Below are 26,492 nucleotides of genomic sequence, written 5' to 3' on the forward strand. Positions count from 1 at the left end.
AGTAGCTTCTTTGAAGACTTCAGCTATTTCAATTCAAAGGGGTTCATTGTGCCTCACCCTGAAAGCTCTCCATCAAATCTCTTCTGGTCGCATACTGTCTAGTTGTGTAGTGCATCCTCATGTCCTCTGTCAGTTCATTTGCAACCACAATATCATATGCACAGTCCATTTGATTTAATGCCATATAAAGGATTCCCTGTATGATCCTTTGTGAGTTTGAAGGGTGTTTGCATTATCATATTAAATTAATGATTCTGTATCTTTACTCAATTTCTTTGTCCACACAGAGTGGACCCTCAGAAGATTTAGTGAGTGTACAATTGCAAAATTACAAACTAATATAAAATGTTAAATCATAAGATTTAGATTAACATGATAGATTAACTGTGTAGATAAAATGGTTTTAATAATCTGTTACAAATTAAAATAGCATAGAAATCTACTTGTACATTTACGTATCAAGTGAAAAGAGAGTTTTACTCCCAAGGAATTTAACACTTATAAAAACATGGTTGTTTTAATTTTTTTGGGCTTGAAATTATTGTGGTAATGGAAAATGAATTTTATGCCCACTGGAAAAATGTGCCTGTGGCAAAATTTCAGCAAAATGATATTGCTTCTTCTTGCACACTTCGCCAAACTTTCAAAGTGAAATTTTCAGTGAGTGTGGTTAAAAGCATGTTTGATTTTATTCAAAACAGATGAACATGAATTTGGCCATGTTTCATTAAGTTTGTTGTTGTGCATATCGCTGCAGTTTGGAAATGACATGTCCAGTGAGTGATGCTAAAAGTTTATTCTCATTTGAAAATAACATACAATCTTCACTAAACCCTACCCTAAACCTAACCAATAGTGTTAACAAAAGCAAAAGAGAGTTTTTTTTTGTAGTTTGATTCTACAAGTCTTTGAGTTCTTGTATCATAAATCATGTTTCATGGGCCTCACGCCATGTTCAAACTGTTTTAAAGTCATAACATAGTATGTGCAAGGAACCATGTAAAAAAAAAAAATGTAGGTTGAGGTTTACAATAAACCTATATTGTTTATGCCCTATCACCAACCCGGTCCAATTTAATTCTAAATAATTAAATGCATCCAATCTACATAAATTGTTATCCAATTTGATTTGCTTTCAAATGCTGATATAAAGTATAACAGCCATGTGAATGTCACTGTTTGTATCTCTGCGCTTGTTTCAGATTTAGGTTTTTTGGGTTATTCATAGAACTGTTGTATAGAAATAAAAATTACACTCGCAATTTTGCTGTAACACTGAATATCATCACAAGGATGCAGACCAAGTACCGCTGGTAATCACAGCTGTGCTGGCATTAGCATATACTTAATCAAAACATAATGGCCAGTCAGTGTGTGTGTGTGTGTGTGTGTGTGTGTGTGTGTGTGTGTGTGTGTGTGTGTGTGTGTGTGTGTGTGTGTGTGTGTGTGTGTGGTTTTCCCTACATTATGAGGACCATATTTCCCCACAGTAAATTGAGACCTTGTGGGAACATTCTTGGTCCCCATGGAGAAACAAGATTATAAATAATACAGAATGAAGTTTTTTGAAAATCTAAAATAGCAGAATGTTTGTGTGAGGGTTTAGGTTAGGGTAAGGGGATAAAAAATACAGTTTGTACAGTATAAAAACCATTACACCTACATGTAATGTGTATGTTTTTTGTTTTTGTTTTTTTAGAAAATGTAGGCTTTTACATTGTCCATACATTTTATGAAATCTTTGTTACAATCCTCCCTGTCTGCTCAGCTATGATATTGCTAGTTTTTTTTTAGCTTGTAGATGAAAAGCTTGTGTGCAGATGTGGTATATCAAATAAAATAAGACAACTTGCTGCATTGGATGAAATTATTTCTGTCTTTTTTATTGCAAATATATATTTGTAAACAAGACACATATTCCCGTTCTTATTCCTTGTCTAGCAATATGAAAAATGCTCATGATGGTAATGTGCTGTTTGTGAATTGTTTTACATATGCAAGTGGACTGTATTTCACTTAACACCAGTGATAAGATACAGATAAACAAATCTATGATTCATTCCATCTCATAGTTTGGAGTGACAAGAGAGCACAACAATGCAAGCATGAAAATAAATTTGCCATTCCCAGTGGATTGGTAAATCAAAAATCCTGAAATCTCAAAGTCAAATGTAATCACTGTGATATCGAGAAGCGCCTTAGATTTGTTTTATGCTTGGCATCTCTGGTAACCACTGCTAGCCTTATCACATTGTATGACAACGTCACTTTGATTCGCAATGCGGTCACTCACTCATGACAGGTGTTGAGACGTCCTACACTGCCATTGTTAGTAAGCTACATAGACAGATGGATGTGTCAAGATACGTTTAGAATCAAGATATATAAATCCTTTTGGCAGAGCAGATATCTGTCAGTCTAACCTTGGTTGGTGAACTTAGCTATGTCTTTGTATCAGAACATGGACACAAGCTTTAACAAATGCAAAACTGACATAAAATGTATTTGTTGATACAGCCGTGCCATTTCAACTTTCTTACCTGCATATTTTAACTGTGTTGTCAAACCACGGTTACAAGGGATTCGAACCAGAGCTTCTTGCCTCTCAAGTACATCTCCGTACTCCGTGAGCTACTGAACAAACCTACTACCTATGAAATAGATATGAAGCTGGATATGTGCGATGCTAATGTTCAAAAGCATCAGTTTTCAACTCTCCCAGCATACTAATACTGTTTTGAAGTCATAACATGATATTCTTCAAGTAATTGCGCGAAAATTACGCTTTATTAATCAAAACTCTTTAAATTTGTGTATTTGGGAATAAAAGGTGTCAGAGTTTTACTGCCTCTGGTGTTCATTTATTTTGGAAACTGCAGTGATATGTACTTATTGGTACATATTTCGCGTCTCGCTAAAAAGTGCCCCCAGGTACCTGTATGCCATGAGACCAGGTAGATAAAAAATAATACTTTGTAAAGCACTCATACTATATAATGTAATATCTAAAGATATTGGTCTGGTACAAAACTTAGTGAACTGACAACTGCCTTCTAGGTGCCTTCATAAAAATGTGTTAGATGCAACTCTCTACATAGAAAGCAACTCACAAATAGCAACACACAAAGAACAGTCCTTATACAAGATTTAATTTCATCTTGATTCCAATAAAGTGTGCTATATATAGTGTGCAACATAGTGTTGCTAAGCTAATCATCTACTTTTCATGCACAAGATGGCAGGATGGACAGCTTTCTGTAATTATTGTGAAACACTAATATACATTACAATAATAATACATAATAGATAATAATAATAATACATAGTAGACACAAATGTATTTAGTATTGGATAGATTGTACTCTAATGACTTTTTTTTTTCTTTGCCCAGATGTGCTAATTAAATACAACATAAGTGTACCTGCTTACATATAGTATAAACCCGATTCCAAAAAAGTTGGGACACTGTACAAATTGTGAGTAAAAAAGGAATGGAATAATTTACAAATCTCATAAACTTATATTTTATTCACAATAGAATATAGATAACATATCAAATGTTGAAAGTGAGACATTTCGAAATGTCATGCCAAATATTGGCTCATTTTGGATTTCATGAGAGCTACACATTCCAAAAAAGTTGGGACAGTTAGAAATAAGAGGCCGGAAAAGTTAAATGTACATATAAGAAACAGCTGGAGGACCATTTTGCAACTTATTAGGTCAAGTAGCAACATGATTGGATATAAAAAGAGCCTTTCAGAGTGGCAGTGTCTCTCAGAAGTCAAGATGGGCAGAGGATCACCAATTAAAAAAATAGTGGAGCAATATCAGAAAGGAGTTTCTCAGAGAAAAATTGCAAAGAGATTGAAGTTATCATCATCTACAGTGCATAATATCATCCAAAGATTCAGAGAATCTGAAACAATCTCTGTGCGTAAGGGTCATGGCTGGAAAACCATACTGGATGCCCGTGATCTTCGGGCCCTTAGACGGCACTGCATCACATACAGGAATGCTACTGTAATGGAAATGACAACATGGGCTCAGGAATACTTCCCGAAAACATTGTCGGTGAACACAATCCACCGTGCCATTCGCCGTTGCCGGCTAGAACTCTATAGGTCAAAAAAGAAGCCATATATAAACATGATCCAGAATCGCAGGCGTTTTCTCTGGGCCAAGGCTCATTTAAAATGGACTGTGGCAAAGTGGATAACTGTTCTGTGGTTAGACGAATCAAAATTTGAAGTTCTTTTTGGAAAACTGGGATGCCATGTCATCTGGACGAAAGAGAACAAGGACAACCCAAGTTGTTATCAGTGCCCAGTTCAGAAGTCTGCATCTCTGATGGTATGGGGTTGCATGAGTGCGTGTGGCATGGGCAGCTTACACATCTGGAAAGGCACCATCAATCCTGAAATGTATATCCAAGTTCTAGAACAACATATGCTCCCATCCAGATGTCGTCTATTTCAGGGAAGACCTTGCATTTTCCAACATGACAATGCCAGACCACATACTGAATCAATTACAACATCATGGCTGCGTAGAAGAAGGATCCGGGTACTGAAATGGCCAGCCTGCAGTCCAGATCTTTCACCCATAGAAAAAATTTGGCGCATCATAAAGAGGAAGATGCGACAAAGAAGACCTAAGACAGTTGAGCAACTAGAAGCCTGTATTAGACAAGAATGGCACAACATTCCTATTCCTAAACTTGAGCAACTTGTCTCCTCGGTCCCCAGTCGTTTGCAGACTGTTATAAAAAGAAGAGGGGATGCCACACAGTGGTAAACATGGCCTTGTCCCAACTTTTTTGAGATGTGTTGATGCCATGAAATTTAAAATCAACTTATTTTTCCTTTAAAATGATACATTTTCTCAGTTTAAACATTTGATATGTCATCTATGTTGTATTCTGAATAAAATATTGAAATTTGAAACTTCCACATCATTGCATTCTGTTTCTATTCACAATTTGTATAGTGTCCCAACATTTTTGGAATTGGGTTTGTAGATTATCATCATCTTGACTTTAGGATTAATTTTATATTATGCATAATTCACATTTATTATGAACCAATATACAATAATTCTTAGAAGTTCTCCAGGATATATGAAAAAAAAAAAAACGGTAGGCCTAGTTAATAGTAGTTACTAAAATATTCGCAGTGCATTAGTCGTTTGTTCCTGTGTAGTTATTCATTAACGATTGAACAGTTTTCTAAAGTGTTACCCTTTCTTCTTATATTGCATTTATAAGCAGTTTGTTTTGAGAATAATATCTATCTTTCACCAAAAGCATGATAACTGGATTTTATTAATTAGCCTTTTTGTCATGACGACTCTCAGAGTGATTTGCATGGTAATGTACATGACAATGTTAATGTATTTGGTCTTGGTGCAATAGATCTGCTATGCTGCTGCTATGTCACAGCAAGTACCAAGACTTGCTACTGCCAATACGTCCAAATCATGCAGCTGTAAGCATTAAGAAATACTGCTGCTGCACATAACATGAATAACCCCCATAGCATGCACGATCAACCCATAGCAGATCTATGCAGGTGGAGCTGGGGAAGGTGAAGGGTTTCTGGTAGTACTGTCAAACGATTAATCATGATTAATCGCGTTGAAAATAAAAATGTTTTTGTTTATATATGTATGTGTACTGTGTATATTTATTGTGTATATGTAAATACACATACAGTATATATTTTGAAAATATTTACGTTTATACATTTATAGACAGAGAGAGTTTGGTTCCAAAACATGTTAAACACCATTTAAAAAAAAAATAAAATAAATAAAAATTCTCGCCAAAATCAGTATTCTAACTGGTCGGTAATGAAAAGTCAGTTTTTAATTTTGCGATATCCGCCGTCATATTCTGTCATGTTTTCTCCCTATCTTTCCAAACCGCGACAAACGCCAGTCTCCCCTCTCAGCAGAATGCGATACATTTGCTCAACCAATCACAATGCGCTATATTGTGTTCACAATCGCAGAAGAATTGCCTTCGATTATGAACGCGATATTGCGTAGCTTGTCAGTGATCTACGGCTCTGTGTATTAAATGCTGCTCCATCTGAAAGCATGTGATTGAGATTTACTGCTATTTTTTCTCAAATATATACATGCATGTGTTTGTATCTATATATACATAATAAATATACACAGTATACACATATATTATGTAAACAAAAACTTTTATTTTGGATGCGATTAATCATTTGACAGCACTAGTTTCTGCAGTGTACTGTAAACTGCCACCACAAACATTAGCTAAGTATTTGAATGTTGAGTTCATTGGCTTCTGATACAGGAGAGAACCATTCAGCTGTGACATGTGGTTATGATGTTATACCGAGTTAGATCTATAGTACTGCACCATGTAGAGTTTCATGGCAGAACTTTTTATTTGTCTTGACTCTGTGATTAGGAATTTATTTATTTATTTATTTTTTCACCGAGGTTCTTGAATTGTCTTCATGAAAGATACAAGATTCAAGATTCAAAATTCAAGATTTTTATTTGTCACATACAAAATTATATAGAGCATATATAACCAGCAGTGAAATGTGAGTGTGCAACTGTGTCTTAGAAGTAGGCCAAATAAAGTTGAGGTATATTTGGAGGCAGCATAATTAAGCTTCCTATTATGCCTTAACATACACATTTTTTAAGCAGTTCACTTGGAACAGAGCTGTCATATTTAAATATGTATGTTTTCGGTAAATAGGTTCAATGGTATTTTAAATTGTATTGAAGTTAATCTAAATGGAATGATATGGCAGCAGGTAGTTTTCTGATGTTCTGATTTTTCTCCATTCAAAGACATTTATGAGTAGTTATCAACATTTTTGTGAGCACTGTAAAAATCACCTCTATTTCCTTATATTATGTTTTGCCTGTGACAGATTTTCCTGGAGGGCTCTTAAAACCGTGAAATAGACTTCCCTGTCTGCTGTCTTTGACATAATATTTCAGAATAGTTGGTAGTGAAGGGCAGTGCACATTCATGTGGAGCCATCAACCAATCAAACTTTAGCCAATTAGTATGTCATTCCTGTGGTGATTGGTTCAAAAAAAAAAAAAAAAAAAAAAAAGAGAGAGAGAGAAATGAGAGGCCATGAGCATGGATGGTAGCATAGGATAGTTTGATGTAAAACAGGCTTCATTTTACAGATTCATTGTGGTTCTTGTCTTATCATTCTGAATTAAGGTAAAAGATGTTCATTAGCTTATCCTTAATTAGAGCCTCTTTATACAAGGCTTTTGGACACAGAGAGGGCTTAAGGCACATAGATTTGCAGCACAAATTGGGTAAAAGTAAGTAGCTTTACAGCATGATACAATGCTTCTGTTTTCCAGTGCACTAAAAGTGAAGACCGCTTCTTTCAATGTAGGTGTTAGTGAATAGTCTTCCTTCTTCCTTTCAGTGCTTGCTGCCTTCTCGCCTACTTAGTGGTCACCACTTGAAAAAGGAATATGGTAATAGTGTTTGGTAATGTGTGAAAGCAGAGACCCTGGACTCAGCAGGTCAGCACATCTGATCTTACATTAACAACCCAAATCTACACTTCAAAGGAATAACACAGAACAGCAGTTCTAAGACTGTTTTGAACACCAAATATTGCTAGTATTATTGATTCCTCTGAAAATATAGGGGGTATAAAAGCCCTTTAGTTTGTCTTAGCATTCATTACTGTATTTTCCCCCATGGGATTTTCAAAGGCTGACAAAACTTACAGACATAGATATTACATTTTCTATTCAGAATGGCAGAAATTTATTCTAATACAGAGCTTCTCAACGAGGGCGTTAAGAGAACATTGGAATAAATAATTTAAAGGTGGGCATTGAGGTGTTTTGGGGGTTGTTTTTAAGTTTACACCAAATGTTCATGACAAGAAGAAATGAAACCTAAAGCGGCTGTATTTGCAAAAGAATATGGTTTGCAATATTCTTACACTTTGTCAAGGTGTAAAACCTACCAGTTCACACCAATGTGACTAGAAAACTGTTTTGTTTCCATAGCAAAGACTCTTTAATTCAGTGTTTCTGTTAGCTCTCTATTAGTGATGGGCACATATACCCAAATACTTGACTACTCTCAAAATTTATCATAAAAAGTGAGAGTGAGTGAGATCTGATTGGTTAACACTCACTCAAAAAAAAAAAAAAAAAAAAAAAAAAAAAAAAAACCTTGATACCGTAGATTAAAATACAGTTAAAATAAATATGTGCAGTGTCAAGATTTATATACTTAAAATCACAATGAGAACACTTTTGTAATACAATGTTGTGCATTCTTTGAGTTCAGTTGACTGTGTTTTAGCCTAAATTTGCTTTCTAATTATACCCATAAAATAGGGCAAACAAACACGTGTGTGATATTCCAGCAACTCTTATAGTTTTATATGTATGTATGTATGTATGATTTTACTTTGTCAATTGTTTTTCACAGATACCTGAAGTCATTTTCTCATTAGAAATGAATCCGTAAATATGTCAACCTGGATTTATTTCCTCAATAAAAAAAATAAATAAAATAAAATAAAAAAACACATCCACAATGGCAGAATTATGACCTAATAAGCTGATCACATCAGCCTTTTTGTAATGTGCACTTCACTTTATGTATCTATGTATATATGTATGTATGTATGTATGATTTTACTTTGTCAATTGTTTTTCACAGATACCTTATACTCTGACACCTCAAACTTTTAAAACTGCTGCTTTAGGCCATCAGCCCAGGATCAGCTCTTTCGGGATAATAACTGTCCTAAATGTAATTATGAATGCAATTATTAGGCAGATGATAAAGTATCAGAGATCTGTTCCATCAAAAGCCTGCCTAACATAATACAGTCCCTGGACTCTGAAAAAGCTTTGCACAGCAAAATTCTGGGGCAAGGAAAAAATTCTGCCAAAGTCATTTTTCAGTTAAACATAAGAACATGCCAGCTAAGGTAGTCTAGCCGTTTTTCATCCCCTTTAAAAGAGCCCTTCACTGATTGGATTGTTACTAGAAGTTACACCACTGGCTGTTCTGTCAATGGATAATATGAATTAATTTAAATCAGTATGGCCCGTGTCAGCAGATCTGACCGGGTTTTTTCTTACTAAATTTGGTAGTTGGCATAGGCCTCGTCCCACAAGCTCCTCTAGTTTGAAAACTAGGATGAATTACCTTTTAAATAACTTACCCATGAGGCATGTTGTTTCCCTGAGGCGGAGGAAACAAAACCAGTGTGGCATTGAGTTAGTCTATGTTAGCTTTATTTTGCTTGTATTACTGATAAGGTATTGAAGGTGATGGATAGAGAAGACCATATCACCCCTGAGGAAATTGATTGTGGAATGCTGTGATTGCGGGATGTTTTGAGCAAAGATAACAGCAGAATTTGAGGCATGGCATATTGACTAGATTGAGATGTCAGACTAAATAGTGCTGGCAGGAGTACTGATAGGCTTATGCTCAGAGTTTGTTGGCATGGAGGAACAGGCCTTAAACTCTTAATGGCTGAGTAGCCTCGCTGATATAATTCAAAGTCATGCTGACTGATGCTGCTAACAGGTATGGACAGGACATTTTAAGGTAGAGCTGAAGGGTTTTCACTCATGTATAGGATAAAGATATGGACCGTGTTTAGAAATAGAAGACTTGGTTATTGTATGCTGAATGCTTTGCAGCATACACTGCATAATTCCTTTGCATATGAGTGGCAGCCAGGTTTTATCATGGAAATATAAAATGGTTATTTTGTGTTTGTAATTCAAGTATAAGTGGCTGCGTGTGTGTGAGTTTGTGTGTGTTTGGCAACCCATGAAAATATGTGCTTGTTGCACAGTTTCAGCAACACATATATTAAATACCTTATTGCATGTTTTGCAGCAGTGAAATGTCCAGTGAGTGGCACTAAATTGCATGTCCGTGGCCAAACTGGTACATTGTTTTATTATGTAGCTTCAGGCACGTATTGCTACGGTTCAGAGTTCAAATATCAAGGTTAATGCTCTATTATGTTGGAAAATAACACCAAATCCAACTATAAACCTACCCGATAGTGTTAACGAAAGCAAGTGAAACACATTCACATTACGCAACCATGTATCCTTCTACGTGGGTTTGAGCTTCATTGTCAAACTGTAGCTTCATGGGATTCATACAGGAGCACTTTACCGTATCACGTGAGCTACCATGCAAACCTACGGTGAGCATACTTTCACCAAGTACAACATTCCAATCAACCAATCAGAATTTAGGCTTAAAAGCGGGGTAAGGTGCTTCTACAACCTTGTTAATCAGCTATCATTTCCCACTGATTTTAGGAATAAACTATGGGTAGGGTTAGGTTTAGGGGTAGGGATTGGGTTAAGTCTATATTTTTTGACAATAATGTTGATCCAGGATCAACAAAAGATAATGATCCAGGAACATGTCTTACTTGGCAAAATCATGGCGACCCAAACCTACTGTTTTGGAAAACCCATGCATATGAAACTTTATAAGTGATACTAACATTCAAAATATCAGTTTTTAAATCTTGCAGCATGTTAAAATTATTTTGAAGACATATTATAATATTGTGCAAGAAATTGTGTGAAAATTAGACTTTATTAATTAAAACTGGCCCTGTAAATCTTTTCAACTGGAAACTGCAGCAGTTCGTACTGTATATATATGTATGTATAGGTTATAGTTAATGTAGTGCTAGAGCCATGGTCTTACAGTTAGCTCCAGATATGCTGGGTAGTGGTTCTCATATGGGGGCAAGGGTTCAAATATAGCTTGCCTATCACACAAATGAAGAGAACATTATTCAGTATTACATTATGCAAAGTGGTGAAATTTGGCAGGCTGTCTCCATAACATGCTAATATTTCATTCGCACCATAGTTTATTACTACAAGTAGTTCATGATAGAAATCTTGAGCGTCTTTCCTCTGTTCTTCTATCAATTTCCTGAAAACCCGGGTGTGGGCAAAGACATCCATCAGTTTTATGCTAGTGGCCTCCAGTGAGCTATAAGATGTCTGCAGTGAATTTTTTGACTTCCTATCAACTTTAGGCATAAGATCTGCCTCAGGTTTACAAATTTGTCTTTGTCTAATTCGGCTTCATACCCTGCATATCAAGTTGCACTTATGAATATATAAATGCATATCGTCACATTAATTTCCTGTCAGAACTCTGACATCTTAGTCATCGTAGATAAAGATGTGATGTGTAATGTGCAGGACTCATAGGATTATTTGCTATGCTGCTTGATTTCAAATATAGCCTGAGGCGTAATCTAAAAAGCACATTTTAAAAAGCATCAGTGTACAGTTTCAAAAGGAGGTTTTGTTAAACCAGTGTTTGAACTGTATAGCTTTTCCTTTTAAAATTCTCCTTCCTCTAAATTGCAGCTTTTATTTGCCCAACACAAGAAAAAGGCACCCTCCATTTACTGAGGCAAAAGCTGGTGTAAATAATGGTTGTTATAACTTGTTGGGAACATAGATTTTCTTATTTGAGGCCAGAGTTATTTGGAGACCTGACAAGCTCTTATTCTGCCTCTCATGCATGACTCTCTTGCCTTCTTCAAGCAAAGAAAATCGTCTTTCTCAAAAAAATTCACACTGATAATTAAATATCCTTCATGGCATAGGGTAATAGTGTTAGTACGGTCACATAGACTGAGGCGTGAATGGGTTACTCAATGGCAGGCAGCAGTGCTGTGGCAGAATTTGATTTGGTGCATTGAATTTATTAATTAAACGGTTAAATCGGGTATTCTGGTCACAGGTCCCTTTGAGTAGAGCTGCTCTCTGCTGCGGCTTCTCTGAACTGGTTTGTTATATTATCGAAAGAGATAGAGAGAGAGTAGGGCCTCAAATCGACAGAACATTAGAGTAAATCTCATAAAAAAAAATGTCTGGATTATATATGCTTCATAGTTTTTTTTTTTTTTTTTTTTTTTTTTTTTTTTTTTTTTTTTTTTTTCGCATTTTGACTTTAAAATTAGAATTTATCTCTACAATTGCATATTATATTTGTCTCTTACTTTATTTTGCAGTGTACTGAGTTATACTTCAACCCAGGCTCACTGAACATATGTTTATTGACGTTTCTGCAATGCCGATATTATGTGCCTTATTGCAAGTGATAACTTAAGTTTTATGGCAGTTTCAAAGTGAAATTCAGTATATGACTGTGGCCACATTTTTATTACATTGGTACAGGCATCCATCGCTGTGTTTTTATTACATTGCTTCAGATACGTATTGCGGCAGTTCAGAATTTGAATGTCCGAGTAGCATCACTAAAAGGTTAGTGCTCTATTGTATTGGAAAATAACATACCTCTTCACCAAACCCAACCCCAAACCTACTCAATATTGTTAACGAATTCAAAATTGATATAAAAGTACATTCACAGATGCAATCATGCGATTTTAACTACCTTATATGTGAGCTGGTTCATCAAACAATAGTTTAACAAGATTTATAACAGGGCGATTTGCTTCCCAAATGCAATTATGTATCGCATGACCTACCAGGCAAACCTACAGAAAACAAATACATTTGAAGCAGTATATGTGACACTAATGTTCAAAAGTATCAATTTTCAAATCAAGTCATAACGATATTGTGTAAGAAACTGTACTGTAAGTTTAACTGCTTGCACTTCACATAATAGGCCTGGGTTGGTGGCACTTGGGTGTCATTAAACCAACAATGATAGTGTCATCAAAGAGTAAACGACATATCAGTATGTGGTACGCAAATATTAGTAAATTAAACCCTACTTACAATTAATGCAACTTCTACTTTAGCAATTTCAGGTTTAAAAATGAATGAAGAAAATAGCTATGTAGTTTTTGATTTATAAATAAGACTGGAAAGATACCGCTCCACTTAACATTGCAATGAAGTTTGAGCTAGTTTAAAACGCACATAATCTATAGCACCACAATGACATTGATGTCTCTGGCAGACAGATATAAGTAAAAATAAACAGGTATTTTCCAAGTTTTGAGCCATTCGTTACTGTTTTGTACACACTATCATAATCATAATTCAAATTTTGCAGTTAGAGCAGGGGTGGGCAACAGTTTTAGTCTGAGGGCCAGAGTTACTTTGGCAAAGTAAACGGAGGGCCACACTTTGGACAATTGCAATTAAACATAGTTACATGATTAAATGGTACAAATTAATGCAACGCAAATATGTATAAGGCTACTCTACAGTTACTTTGACAGCCTATTTCAAGGCCTGATACTTATTTTTGCTAGGCCTGTCTGACCTAGGCTACTCTAAGGTTACAATAACTGGATTTATTTTCAAGGATTCATTTCCTACACTACCCTGCATATTGTTCAACTGTCATTCATACCAGCTGTAGCTTTTCAAGATAGAAAAACTATTAACAAAACTGCAAATGTATGTGTGCAAGTTACATTAACATACAGACTTCAGGCAATCTGGCTTGGAATTATCAAATTTAATTGAGGCTATATATCAGAGGGAGACCTTCATCACTGAATGAAAAAACATATTCAGTTTTCAGTTGTGATTATTATTTTTTTTTGTAATTTTCTTTCACATATTGTAACGGTGGTACCCTAACTACTGGAAATTAAAAATAAAAGATAAACTCCAAAAAAAATATTCAATCCTGAAACAAATAAAGGGCCTATATAGGCCTATGCATCTCACAAAATTTTAATTTGATTTAGCTGTATCATCACTATCTACGGGACATGCATAAGAACAACATGGCAACATGAAACTGAACAATGCTGTAAAAATAACATCATCAATCAAGGGTAACTTAATGGAACTTTGGCTAGGCCTACTTTAGAAAAATGTATTTCGGCCTATGCAACTGAGATGAAGAGCTTTTTGTCGGTGTTCTGTAACTCAATGTGAACAATTGAGACGGTCACCTTTCTTTACTAAGTCACCGAAATCTGGGGTTGTGTTCGACGTTGAGATGCGCAACACGGACGACAGGTGTGTGTCGGTTAGTCGTGATCTGTAGCGTGACTTGTTAAAGTTCATTACAGAGAAAGTCTGCTCGCATACATACGTGGACCCTCGTTCAATGCACCGTAAAACCTGTCCAATGATGACGAGGCAAATTTCTCCTTGAGAGTGGGATCGCACTGCATGTCAATCAACTCAAGCTGAGCTTCCGGAGGCGCTTGGTCGCTGTCAAAGGAAAAGGGGGCGGACACCAGCTCCATCTCTTTTTCAATTGTTCCGAAATCAGAGAAACGCCTGTTAAATTCAGTGTGCAGATCCTCGAGTGTAGTGGTGTATTTGACAGTGAGTCGGGATGGCACATGCTTCATTGTGGCGAGAGTTGGGAAATGTGTAAAGCTCTTGTTTGTCATTTGTCGGAAAAACAGGGTCAGCTTTGCTCTGAATGCTCGCACGTAGGAATACAGTTCGTGCACGAACACATCCTTCCCCTGCAGCTTCCGATTGAGGTCATTTAAATGGCCCATTAAATCCACAGCAAATGCAAAGTCAAGCATCCAATCAGAATCTTCAAGTTCTGGAAAGAAAACTTTTCTCTTTTTTACTGCACTCATTTTGACATTTTTTTTTATGCCGCCGGCCGTTTAGAATTTGTTACTTTGAGGAGTGAAGAAGAGAAGTAAAGGCACAAATTGTAATTTCACACAGCGACATCTGTTGGATTGTTTTTAACCCCTTTCACGTCAAAGATCACAGATTATTGTTGTTCAAAATTCATTACTCGTCAAAATATCACACTATTACTTCTGGACAATCTGAGCATCATTTTAGAAACTTCAGAAAGGTTTAAGACTCCAGCTTCGATATTTGACCACTGTTCATGATTAAAACTGGTTTGCAGTGACATTAATTTCTTAATTTATGCTAGGAGTGCAAAATAATTAATCTGTAACGATCATTATTTTGAATAGAAATCATTATACTCACACAACATTTATTTCCGTCTTCTCCGGTTTATTTGTGTTCAAATACATAAAAAATACAGCATCCGCCAGGCCTATTAGTCCAATGGTGCGCATATTTGGAGAAATAATGATTAGTTATCATGTTAGTAAAATATTTCGTCATACAGAAAAACATTTTTATTCATTTTTCACTGAATTATGCGATCTGAAGAGCTCAAACAGCGAACGCAGCCAGAAGTGTCTCCTCTTCCTGATTTGCGTCAGACCTGTCAATCATCTCACGTCACGTGGTTCATCATGCGTGATAACTAAGCTAAAGTGACATTTCTTCACTGAAACAAGAAGCTAATAAATGCACAATTTAAGTATTTGTACGATTATGTGTTTTGTGTGTGATTTTCGTGCGATTTGGGGTTTTCATATAAAAAATGAATGTCCAAATTGCGAGTGCATCGAGCGCATGGCGGGGGCCGGATTGAAGCAATATGCGGGCCGGATCCGGCCCCCGGGCCGTATATTGCCCATGTATGAGTTAGAGGCATGTTTTTCTAATGAGCCTGGTAAGCAATAATCTGAGCTGTTTTATATATCCAGGGTTGCCAGGTTTTCACAACAAAACCCACCCAATTGCTACACAAAACTAGCCCAAACGTTTACCAGGGGGTTCCCTGGTAAAAAAAAAAAAAAAAATTTATATATATATATATATATATATATAGCATTCCAGGGGGTAAAATACACTTTTTTCGCTGGGAATCCTCCAGTAAAATTTGCATTCCAGGGACTAAAAATCACATTATTGGGGTTGCTTCAACCTGCAGACATGAAAAGCAGCCAGTAGCTACAGTGTTAAAGTAGCCCAATTCCATGGGAAAACACTGTATATAACCTTGAAAAGATATTGCCATTTTTTCTTTTGTTTTCTTACACTGAGAATGTAATTGTAATTGACAATAATTTGTTGATAATGTCAACCCTAATTAGAAATGATGTGTTTTGTTTAGATCGTATACTAAACTGAGAGAGCGAGAGACACAAATAGTGGATGATCCGGTTGATATGTGACCTGAGACAATCAGCATTAAATTGAGCTGGACAAGGATGATGAGAGCCACGTAATGGGACCGGAACCGAATCCATCTCTCTCAACACAGAGGACATTGCTATGCATGAAAAGGCACCTAAGTCGGAGATTGAAGGTGGAGAGAGAACACATCACTCCCCCCCACTAGAGATCGAACCACAACCCTTCGATTGGGAAAACATTAGGCACATTTCTTTTTTTTTTTTTTTTTTTTTTTTTTTTTTAGCAGTTTATTTCTTTATCTAGCTGGAGGGCTGTGTTGATATTCTGATACGCTAAGGCTGAGATCTGTGTCTTGTCCCCGGGTGTCTGACATTTTATTCGCTGGTGTCCAAAGCATTGCAGCTGTGAGCTCACTGATGTCTCAAGGCATCACACATACTGAAAGATGAACAAACATGCCACTGTTAAGACTGCACAGTAAGTCTCTCTCGCTCTTTCTCCGCCTCGATCTTTGACTCATTCTCTCTCATATACACGCGTAAACAGGCGAGCGCACTTGCACACAAACTCCCACACAAACATACTCAATCTGCAACATCTCATATCTTCAGAACACCCGCATTTTCAAGTGTCACTTAAAGAGCAGGATCCATTTTTCTGTAGGGCATAGATGACAAAATCAAGTGTTTGTATAAAACAAGATGATTTATACAGGCATAGTATCAGAATTTTTTTCGGCTTCTGAGTTTGCAGCAATAGGTTGAACATATAAACAAATCTTGGACATTTTTGAGACCATTTATTTGGTCACTTTTTTTGCTGATTGGGCAGCTACTTGAGCATGAAAAGACTTGCGTAAATGCCTGTGGAGATACATTTGAGTCTGATAGCAATCAGGATGTGGTTTGAGTTGCATACAAAATACAGCCTGGCCAAGTGTAATTGTATCTGGCCAATGTGAATGTATAGGATGGATCAGGCCACATACGTAAAATCCTCCAAAAAGGACTATGGTGTCTGTTGCTCCCCCTTCCCTGTTTTGTTTGAATGGATGTTGTTTTGTTGAATCTATAATAATAATAATAATAATAATAATAATAATAATAATAATAATAATAATAAGTTCACAAAAGGACTATGACAATATGCAGATGGATGGATGCACAGGCAATCATAAATGAGAGTTTTGCAAGCGATTTCTGCTCACACGACACATACAGTAGGCCCTGCTGTCTATAATCACAAAGGTTCTACATGTACATACAGTACCATGTACTTATTGTAATAATTACAATAACTGGGTAATAACCTTGAACCTACCCCTAAAACTAATATTAACCCATGTTACTAGGGATGTGCTGAATACCTTATTCAGAAAGACACAGATAATGGCTTTAGAATGAATAATGAATAACAAATTCTTCTGAATAACAGGACAAATATTCTGCAGACATTGTCACTTCCGTGTTTTCTAGATAACAGGTGAGCCATGGATAGTGCAATATTATACATAGACCTCTAAAATCATGATGCAATAATAAGCGTATATGTTTCTGTATATCTCTCAGAAATTAGAGCTTGCCAAAAGTAATATAAACTAAAATACTGAAGCATACATATTTTCTATTGTTTGATATGTCTATTTAAATGTTTTGAACCTTGAACTAAGGCTGAGTGATAAACAATAACGATAGGCTAATTTTTTTATATGATTTGATTTACATTTCTCCAATGGCATGTTTTGACTCTGTCAGTGTCTGTTGTGCACACAAAGTGGATATGGTAAACAAATGTCATCTGTGTGTACATTACTGCTGGATTAACAATTTTGCTGAATCATTTTTAATCGATACTGGATTGGATTCCTAAATTTAAAGACACAATGTTTTCTGTTGATGTGTGAACTCAACTAAATATTTGTATCGCAAATGGCATCCAATAATCTCAATCAGCTTTGTTACTTTCGATATGAAACAAAGTCACAGCTTTTAAACTCTGGTAATTAACAGCACGCAACATAAGCAATAAATGTGGTTTTGTCAGTTGCAAGAGTGGCAAGAGTTTGTCATGTTCATCATTTCCCAGCCTTATGATACTCCGAAGAGTGTACCAACAGCACATTTGATCACAAAAGGTGGCCTTGCTGTTTCAGAAATCAGATATTTTATTTAACACTTAATTTATTGCACTTAGTTTTAGTTCAAATATATTTAAATACATTTTTGAAAAAAAACAACAAAAAAACAATAATATTAATATTAATAATAATAATAATAATAATAATAATAATAACAAAATAATAATTGAAAACTATCAAGGGAGCAGAATGTGATTTGATGGACTTTCTAAATTAAATTAAATTAATGCATTTAGCAGACGCTTTTATCCAAAGCGACTTACAGTGCATTCAGGCTATCAATTTTTAACATATCATGTGTTCCCGGGGATCGAACCCCCAACCTTGCGCTTTGTAACGCAATGCTCTACCACTTGAGCTACAGAAACAAGTGGTAGAGGAATAAGTGGTCTGGAATAAGCTCCGCCCATTTCTGAATTTTATCTGAATACAGATACAGAAACAAATAATTTTGAGATTGCTACAGATACGGATAAGTGCATAAGAAGTAAGTGCAACCATCACAAGTCTGGAATGAAAGCATATTTCATTTATGTTTACAGCCAGTCTGCATATGCTTCCCAAAACCATTATTCATGCAACTTGCTCAAGGGAACCTCAAGGAGCAAGAAGCCAACCACAATATACATCCCGGTCTATCTATTCCAACAAGTATGCTTTCCAGTATGCTTAGCGTGGAGTCCAAAAAAAATATATAAATAAATAAAATCAAAGTTACATATAACTGTAGTGGGGAGACAGCATCAGGCAAGAAGAAGTGGCAGCTGGCTGCTTGTAATCCACCGAGACAAGCTATCAGAAAGTTAAGCGAGATTATACGATGTATTACAAATATGCTTAGAGTGATGAGATGAGCTACTTATAAGTCTCGGAGAGGAGCTTTTCTCAAACCTCCACAGGAAAAAGGGATGAAGTGTTGGGCTTTAAATTCTATGTGCAATGCTTCCCAGTGTGAATGGTGGGTGAGTTGAGGTTCAGCAGAAGACTGAGGAAAAAGCATTGAAGTGCTGAATATCAGGAGCTTAAAAAAAAAAAAAAAAAACAGTAAACATCTTCCCGTCTACACACTGGGTTGAGCTTATTCACACTGCATGTCATTTTTCAGGCTTTAAATAGTTTACACAGAACTGGAGGAGGGAAAGTGGGACGGGTTGCGAGTGGAAATAAATTGAAAGGTATTGTGAGGATATTCTGCAAAAACGCTCCCTTCTTAAATGTCAACTTAATGTTGCATGCTGTGAAAGCAAAAGCCCACCTTACTGGCTTTTCTTTAATGGTTGTTTTTGTGTTTGTTGCCAGGGGGCACACACCGAATTCACAACCCAATGCTAGCTGATTTATTTCAGCAAACAAACATGAAATATAATTACGTCTGCTTCAACAAAAGATTACCCCATTGCTAAGAGCTCAAACAGAGATGTACAGTACTTACATACTTTAATGGACACATACAGCACCCACTGTCCATAGAGTGTGTTTTAATGGTATGAATTTTCTTTAATGGGCAGATGTTTCAGATTTGCTTTCATATGTTTTTTGGTGCTTTAACTAATCGTTCACTGCTGTGTCTTGGATGCAGCACCTTGCAGGTCACGCTCTCAGTGTGAAGGCTGTAATCTGTTAGCATGGGCACTAAACTGAATATGGGCCACTCATGCCCTATTTAGATGATATGCAAAATAGGCCTAATCCTGCAACACCAGCATCACTTTGAGATCTGCTCATTTGATATGAAGCTATTTAATACTGGATAGATAGATAGATAGATAGATAGATAGATAGATAGATAGATAGATAGATAGATAGATAGATAGATAGATAGATAGATAGATAGATAGATAGATTCTTGAGATTCCTTGATTGTGGTCTCATACCATATCTCTAACCTGAGCCTCAAGATATGTAATGTTTTGAAACAGGAGATCAAGGACAAGGCAACTTTCAGGATCATCTCTTAGGTTAGAGTATGGATAAGATATACACCCTCTGTTCACCCTCATTTTGGTCTAATTTAATGTGGGTTATTGCTGATTCTATAACAGCTGTTGTCTTTGTGATATGCCCCAGATTTCATCATTGTGGTCTCAATAGACTGATGTTTCCCTCACATAGTTGGAAACCCGTGGGGGCTAACTGTCGATGCTAACCAGCCAACTCTCCTGTGATTATATCCATTAACTCGTCATCCACATAAAAGCTGCTGGATACATTACAATTCTTGCAAGGCTTCCAACAGAAAACAAGTTATGTGGTATCATGACAAGCAACATTTCTTTATACAGAACCTCAGTCCTAAACTTGCCAGACTATTCTATTGTTGTCTTGCAAGCAGTAGTATTTCCTTCTGGAGATGTAAATCTGGTTAATGAATCTGTTGAAGAAATACACAAAATAATTATTAACTTATCCTAAATTTTACTACAATCTGATCAATACATTTAATCCAGAAAGAAGCCATGTACCAAGTTAAATGAGAATTTAGTTTGGCGTCATTTTGTCATGCTAAAGATTTATTGTTTTATCTAGAACCTTTCATGTCATGGTACCCTACTCCTGAGATTTATATTTGTATTTTCAGGTAGGGGTCACCGATATTAAGCAACAAATAAAAATTAAGCCTCTTTATTATTTTCTGGCAGACCCTATAAATCTGATTCTGTAGCGTAATCCTTACTGAAATCAACTGTATTGACTACATTAAGCTTTCCAATATTTATTGTTTGGCATATATGTATTCACATAATAAAGTGAATGTTTACAGTCCAGCATGATAGTTTGCAAAAACTGCTGCACTGGAAAATTTTAAATTTAAATAACAAAAATGCAAAGGGTGAACCTGTTTTAATTACTTTTTTGCTGGCCTTCTTTCAACAGCAAGAACATTATATTTCTAGGTTATTTTATTATCTAGGTAACCTTGTTGATGCCAAGTAGCATCTCTTTCCAAAATGCAGCTCATAGCAAGGAACATGAGCTGTGCATTGAACCCAGTGGTCCCTCTCAAATTGCAGAACCCAGATAAGTGGACATGCCCATGGGCCTCAAGCAGTAGGTACGTAATGACAACATGAAGGAATATGATAAGCTCTTATCTGGGGGGCACTTGTCCCAAACCTAGTGGAAAATGTGATTACACCTCTCCACAGGAGAACCATGAGTGTAAGGTAGTCGAAGAAAAAAAAAAGTTTACTTGCCTCCTAAACACAGACCTTTCCCAATATGTCTTGCATGAGGTGTTGTATTGAGTTCTTACACTGAGAAGTCAGCTGTGCAGTTGTATAATAATTTGTAAAGAACAATGGTGTTTGATAAATTTCTGAGGGACATGGGTTACAACATTAGTTGTAATGCTAAGTATTAACTATGTAATATATATGTTATTACATAGTTATCACACAGCATACATAAAAACGACCTCTGTGGTTAAAAAAAATTGCATTGTACTGTAAATGCACGTGCATGGGAGCTAGCAATTCTTTGTTTTCTGTATCTATTTCCCTGAGAAATCTATTTCTATTTCCTTATTTATTATTATAATTATTATTATTATTATTTTAAGCAGCATATGTAATTGTGCATTCAGTGGGCTGTGCTGTTGTTTTACAGCATACTGATTATATGATAAAATACTGATAAAATAAAGTTAATTAATTAGTGTAACACTGCTCAAACTGCGCCACACAATAACTTCATGTAAGATTCATGCTATGAAACTTTTTATGCCTCCAAAGTTGAGGAAAGTAACATCTATGTTTCTTAGCTCAGTCAGTATACCTTATTGAACAGAGGCGAGAAGGTTAGCCCAGGTTACTTCTATAATAAGAGTGGGCTTGTTTTTGTCAGGTGGCTGAGCAACTCCCATTTTGTGTTAGGATTTGTCTGCGCAGCCTGCTCTGAAAGCACTGACCCTCATAAAGCCTCTGTATTGACGCAGGCAAATTGAGGCTGACTACAGACCGTGTGGAACAGACTGTTCTTTCAGCTGCATCATTCTCAATATTCTTACTCATGTGTGCCTTTTTGGCCGTTTATTTTAAGAAACTACTTGCTTTAAATCTTTTTCAACATTATTTTCACAATGCTGTTTTTCTTTTGTTTTGTTCTATTTCTGCACACTCATTTTGTTTGGAGTCTCTTTGGGATTACATGTTGATCTACTCCAATACTCTGCACTATGATGCTGGCTTCATTGTTAGGTTGTTTTTAGTCTTCTGTAATGTAGCCAGAACTTCAGAGTGACAGCAGAAGGTTTGGACTACATAGCAGCTATCATTGGCCAAGGGTTGCCCAAGAGGACGTCTGACCGACATGTAAAGTGACCACTCACAGTATGTTTTGTTCAACTTCAAGTTTGAGGGCATCAAAATGTAAAGTTGATGTCCCTATACTAAGAGACCAGCATGCAATTAATTCAAGAAAGTAGTGCAAGATTACTACATTAATGGTGCTGTGAACTTCATATATTTTTGAAAACCCAGTGCTTAGTTGATCCTCATAAGCACTTACTGTCACAGCTGTAAACACAATGGCTTTCTTATTCCAAAAAGGGAATTTTGGCTTTGTTTCTTGTCTCCCAGAAATCCAATGATTTCGAAACTCCTGAAGTATTATCATATTTTGCATGTTATATACCTAATGCCAGTGGTCCAAGTGTGTAACATCTCAAGCTGAGACTAAGTTGTTTCACTAGTATGTATAATATATCATCTCCATTGTTACATAATTTGGTTTGTTTGTTCTGTTTAGATGCACTTTTATATTTGTTCTTTGTAAAGCATGTTGAGCTTTTGAGCTTTTTTTTTTCACTCAGAAATTGCTAGTATATTTCACAATTAATTACAAATAAAGAGCAAGTAACAATTATGCATTGAATTACAAATAACAGATTTTTTTACAGTGTCTATAACGTATTTATTATTATTATTATTATTATTATTATTATTATTATTATTATTATTATTATTATTATTATTATTATTATTATATGATCAATAACAATTGCTTTTCATGGATGGGTAGGCATAAGAGATGACCCACTAAATGCACAATTTAAATTTATTTATTTATTCATTCATTCATTCCCCTACTTATTGTTGAAATGAGACCAGTCATCCATCATTATTTTTTTTTTTTTTTTACAGTGACATTAAAACATTTTAGCTAAATCTAATGTTAATTGTTGATATTTCAACAGTTGTTCTCTTGAGGCTCAGCAGCAGAGTACTCATCTCAAGAGCCTCTTTTAGCCAAACAGAGGTGTTTGTTTATTCTGAATGCAAATGTCAGAGTCTGTCACTGAACGCTTTACAGCGTCTTTCCTCATTTATCTCTAAAGTCTCTTTAAAAAGGTCAAATCCCTCCATTAGATGCTGGTGCTTTAAGATCGCGCCAGCAATTTGTACGGTTTCATTTAATGGTGGGTATTCTCCTACCGTAAAATTAGTTTTGAAGCATTTCAGTGCAGGTAAACCCTTTTATGTCACTTCACATGTCATTGAGCTATCATCATAGTCAGATTTTTTTTTATTATTCTTATTTTTCTTTATTCCCTCAAAAAGGGAATTGCATTATATTACACTGTGCAAATACACACACACATCAGTTCTATTTCCAGAGCTGTCAATACCCAGCCCATCTGATGTCGCTTGCATGACTGCACTGACTTGAAGCTGAATATGGGAATACGCTTCACATGTGATGCGGTAAACTGGTGAAAAGGAAATAAAAATAACACTAGCTAAACTTGAGCAAGTGTGCTGCTAATCCGACGCTGAACATATGGAAATTGGTGGGGCCTCAGAGCAGAAAGAAATGCAAATGGATTAGTGTGGAAATTGCTTTCCAAATTGTCGTGTTTTGCTCTTATCGGCATCCTCACTGGAATTATTTGATAAACTAGGATCACAAACAAACATTCTAACCCTGATGTTTGGATAGAGTTTTTTTTTTTTTTTTTTTGTCATTGTTTACTCACCCTCATATTGTTTTTGCTTGATTTCTTTCTTCTTTGGCATACAATATATGAATACACAAAATCATGGACACTCTTTTCAGTTCACCCTACTTCTACCTATCTTCTATAGGGTTCAGGTCAGGGAACTGTAGTGGCCATGGCTTGGGTTTGTGCTCAGTGGCCCAATTTTTTTTGGGATCATTGTTCTGATGGATGATCCAACCATGGCCCATTCTAAGATTTCTAACAGAGGCAGTCAATTTTAGATTTTTTTTATCTATTGGTATTTGATAGAATACATGATGCCATCTATCTAAACAAGATGTCCAGGATTTCCGGTAGAAAAATAGGACCACAACATTAAAGATACAGCAGTATATGTGCACATGGAGTACTTTTTATCCCTGTGTGCACCAAACCCATCTTGAGTGTTTGCCGTTCAGTTAAGAAGGTTAGAGAGAGAGAGAGAGAGAGAGAGAGAGAGAGAGAGAGAGAGAGAGAGAGAGAGAGAGAGAGAGAGAGAGATTTTCTCCAAAATTCAAAAAAACAAAGAAATAAAGAAAGAAAGAAAGACCTAGAAAGAAAGAAAGAAAGAAAGAAAGAAAGAAAGAAAGAAAGAAAGAAAGAAAGAAAGAAAGAAAGAAAGAAAGAAAAAGAAAGAAAGAAAGAAAATTGTGCGACTGAGCATCATTACATGAAAGAGCAGAGGGAGAGGTAGAAAGATAAGAATTCATACACAGAAACAGGATATTACTGGTGCTCTCTCATATTATTAGTCTCATCATCTGGAATGTCACCCTCCCTGTTTCAAATAAACATTTCTTGGAAATGAGGGTGTTTTGTGTTTGGCCATCCATGACAAATGAAGAGACTCTCTCCAGTGAGAAACAAAGATCATGGCACATTACATTGCGTCCACAGACACATAAAAAGGAACAGAAAAAAAAAGTAATAAAAACAAGCTCTGAGCTTTCAACCACATACCCACTGCCAACATGTCATGTACTATTATAGTACAGGCACATTGTGTGTGGATAGATAGGCCATCCAACAGTGAGGAGTATGCTATACACTCTTTATGGAATTGGAATAAATCCCATTGTGACCACAGAACTGCAGTTTTGCTGTAACACCCCTGCTGTAAAATATTCTGATATGATTTCATAAATAAACTGCATATGGCCTTCCTGGGGGTTGAAGTCACACAGCTGTAGAAAATAAAATGGATGTCAAAGCAAAATAAATCGCCATTTTAAAGACAACATGATAGTTCAATCCAAAAATCTTGGTATATAAGTGCAGAAAGCAAAAACATTTAAATTGTGAAACTCGTGTTTTAAATAATTTCAATGCACACGGACTGAAGGCACCAAGAGCCACCACACAACTGGCTACAGTGGTCGTATTGCTCTTGTTAAGTCACTCCTGAACCACAGACAATGTCAGAGGCGTCTTACTTGGGCTAAGGTGAAGAAGAACTGGACTGTTGCCCAGTTGTCCAAAATCCTCTTTTCAGATGAGAGCAAGTTTTGTATTTCATTTGGAAACCAAGGTCCTAGAGTCTGGAGGAAGGGTGGAGAAGCTCACAAGCCCAAGTTGCTTGAAGTCCAGTGTTAAGTTTCCACAGTCTGTGATGATTTGGGGTGCAATGTCATCTGCTGGTGTTGCTCCATTGTGTTTTTTGAAAAAGTCACTGCACCCGTTTACCAAGAAATTTTGGAGCACTTCATGCTTCCTTCTGCTGACCAGCTTTTTGAAGATGCTGATTTCATTTTCTAGCAGGATTTGGCACCTGCCCACACTGCCAAATGCACCAAAAGTTGGTTAAATGACCATGGTGTTGGTGTGCTTGACTGGCCAGCAAACTCATCAGACCTGAACCCCATAGAGAATCTACAGTATAGGGGAATTGTCAAGAGGTAAATGAGAAACAAGTGACCAAAAAATGCAGATGAGCTGAAGGCCACTGTCAAAGAAACCTGGGCTTCCATACCACCTCAGCAGTGCAACAAACTGATCACCCCCATGCCACGCCGAATTAAGGCAGTAATTAAAGCAAAAGGAGCCCCTACCAAGTATTGAGTACATGTACAGTAAATGAACAAATCACTAATAATGTGTTTTTTTTTTATTTTTTTTATTGGTCTTATGAAGTATTCTTATTTGTTGAGATAGTGAATTGGTGGGTTTTTATTAAATGTGAGCCAAAATCATCACAATTAAAAGAACCAAAGTCTTAAACTACTTCAGTCTGTGTGCAATGAATTTATTTAATACACGAGTTTCACAATTTGAGTTGAATTACTGAAATAAATGAACTTTTCCACAACATTGTAATTTATTGAGAAGCACTTGTATATATATATATATATATATATATTAGGTTTTCCTGGAAGACACTAATTGTGTAATCTTTTTTTTTCTTTT

General features: G+C 36.1%; 1 protein-coding gene across 1 annotated transcript in view; it reads left to right on the top strand.

Annotated features, from left to right (window-relative positions):
• Window positions 1-26,492, top strand: part of LOC109099811 (leucine-rich repeat and fibronectin type-III domain-containing protein 2-like) — a 138,764-nt gene that overhangs the window by 64,606 nt on the left and 47,666 nt on the right. The gene's annotated exons all lie outside the window — the stretch shown is intronic.

Source organism: Cyprinus carpio, chromosome B17, assembly GCF_018340385.1.
Source record: "Cyprinus carpio isolate SPL01 chromosome B17, ASM1834038v1, whole genome shotgun sequence".
Classification (NCBI taxonomy): domain Eukaryota; kingdom Metazoa; phylum Chordata; class Actinopteri; order Cypriniformes; family Cyprinidae; genus Cyprinus; species Cyprinus carpio.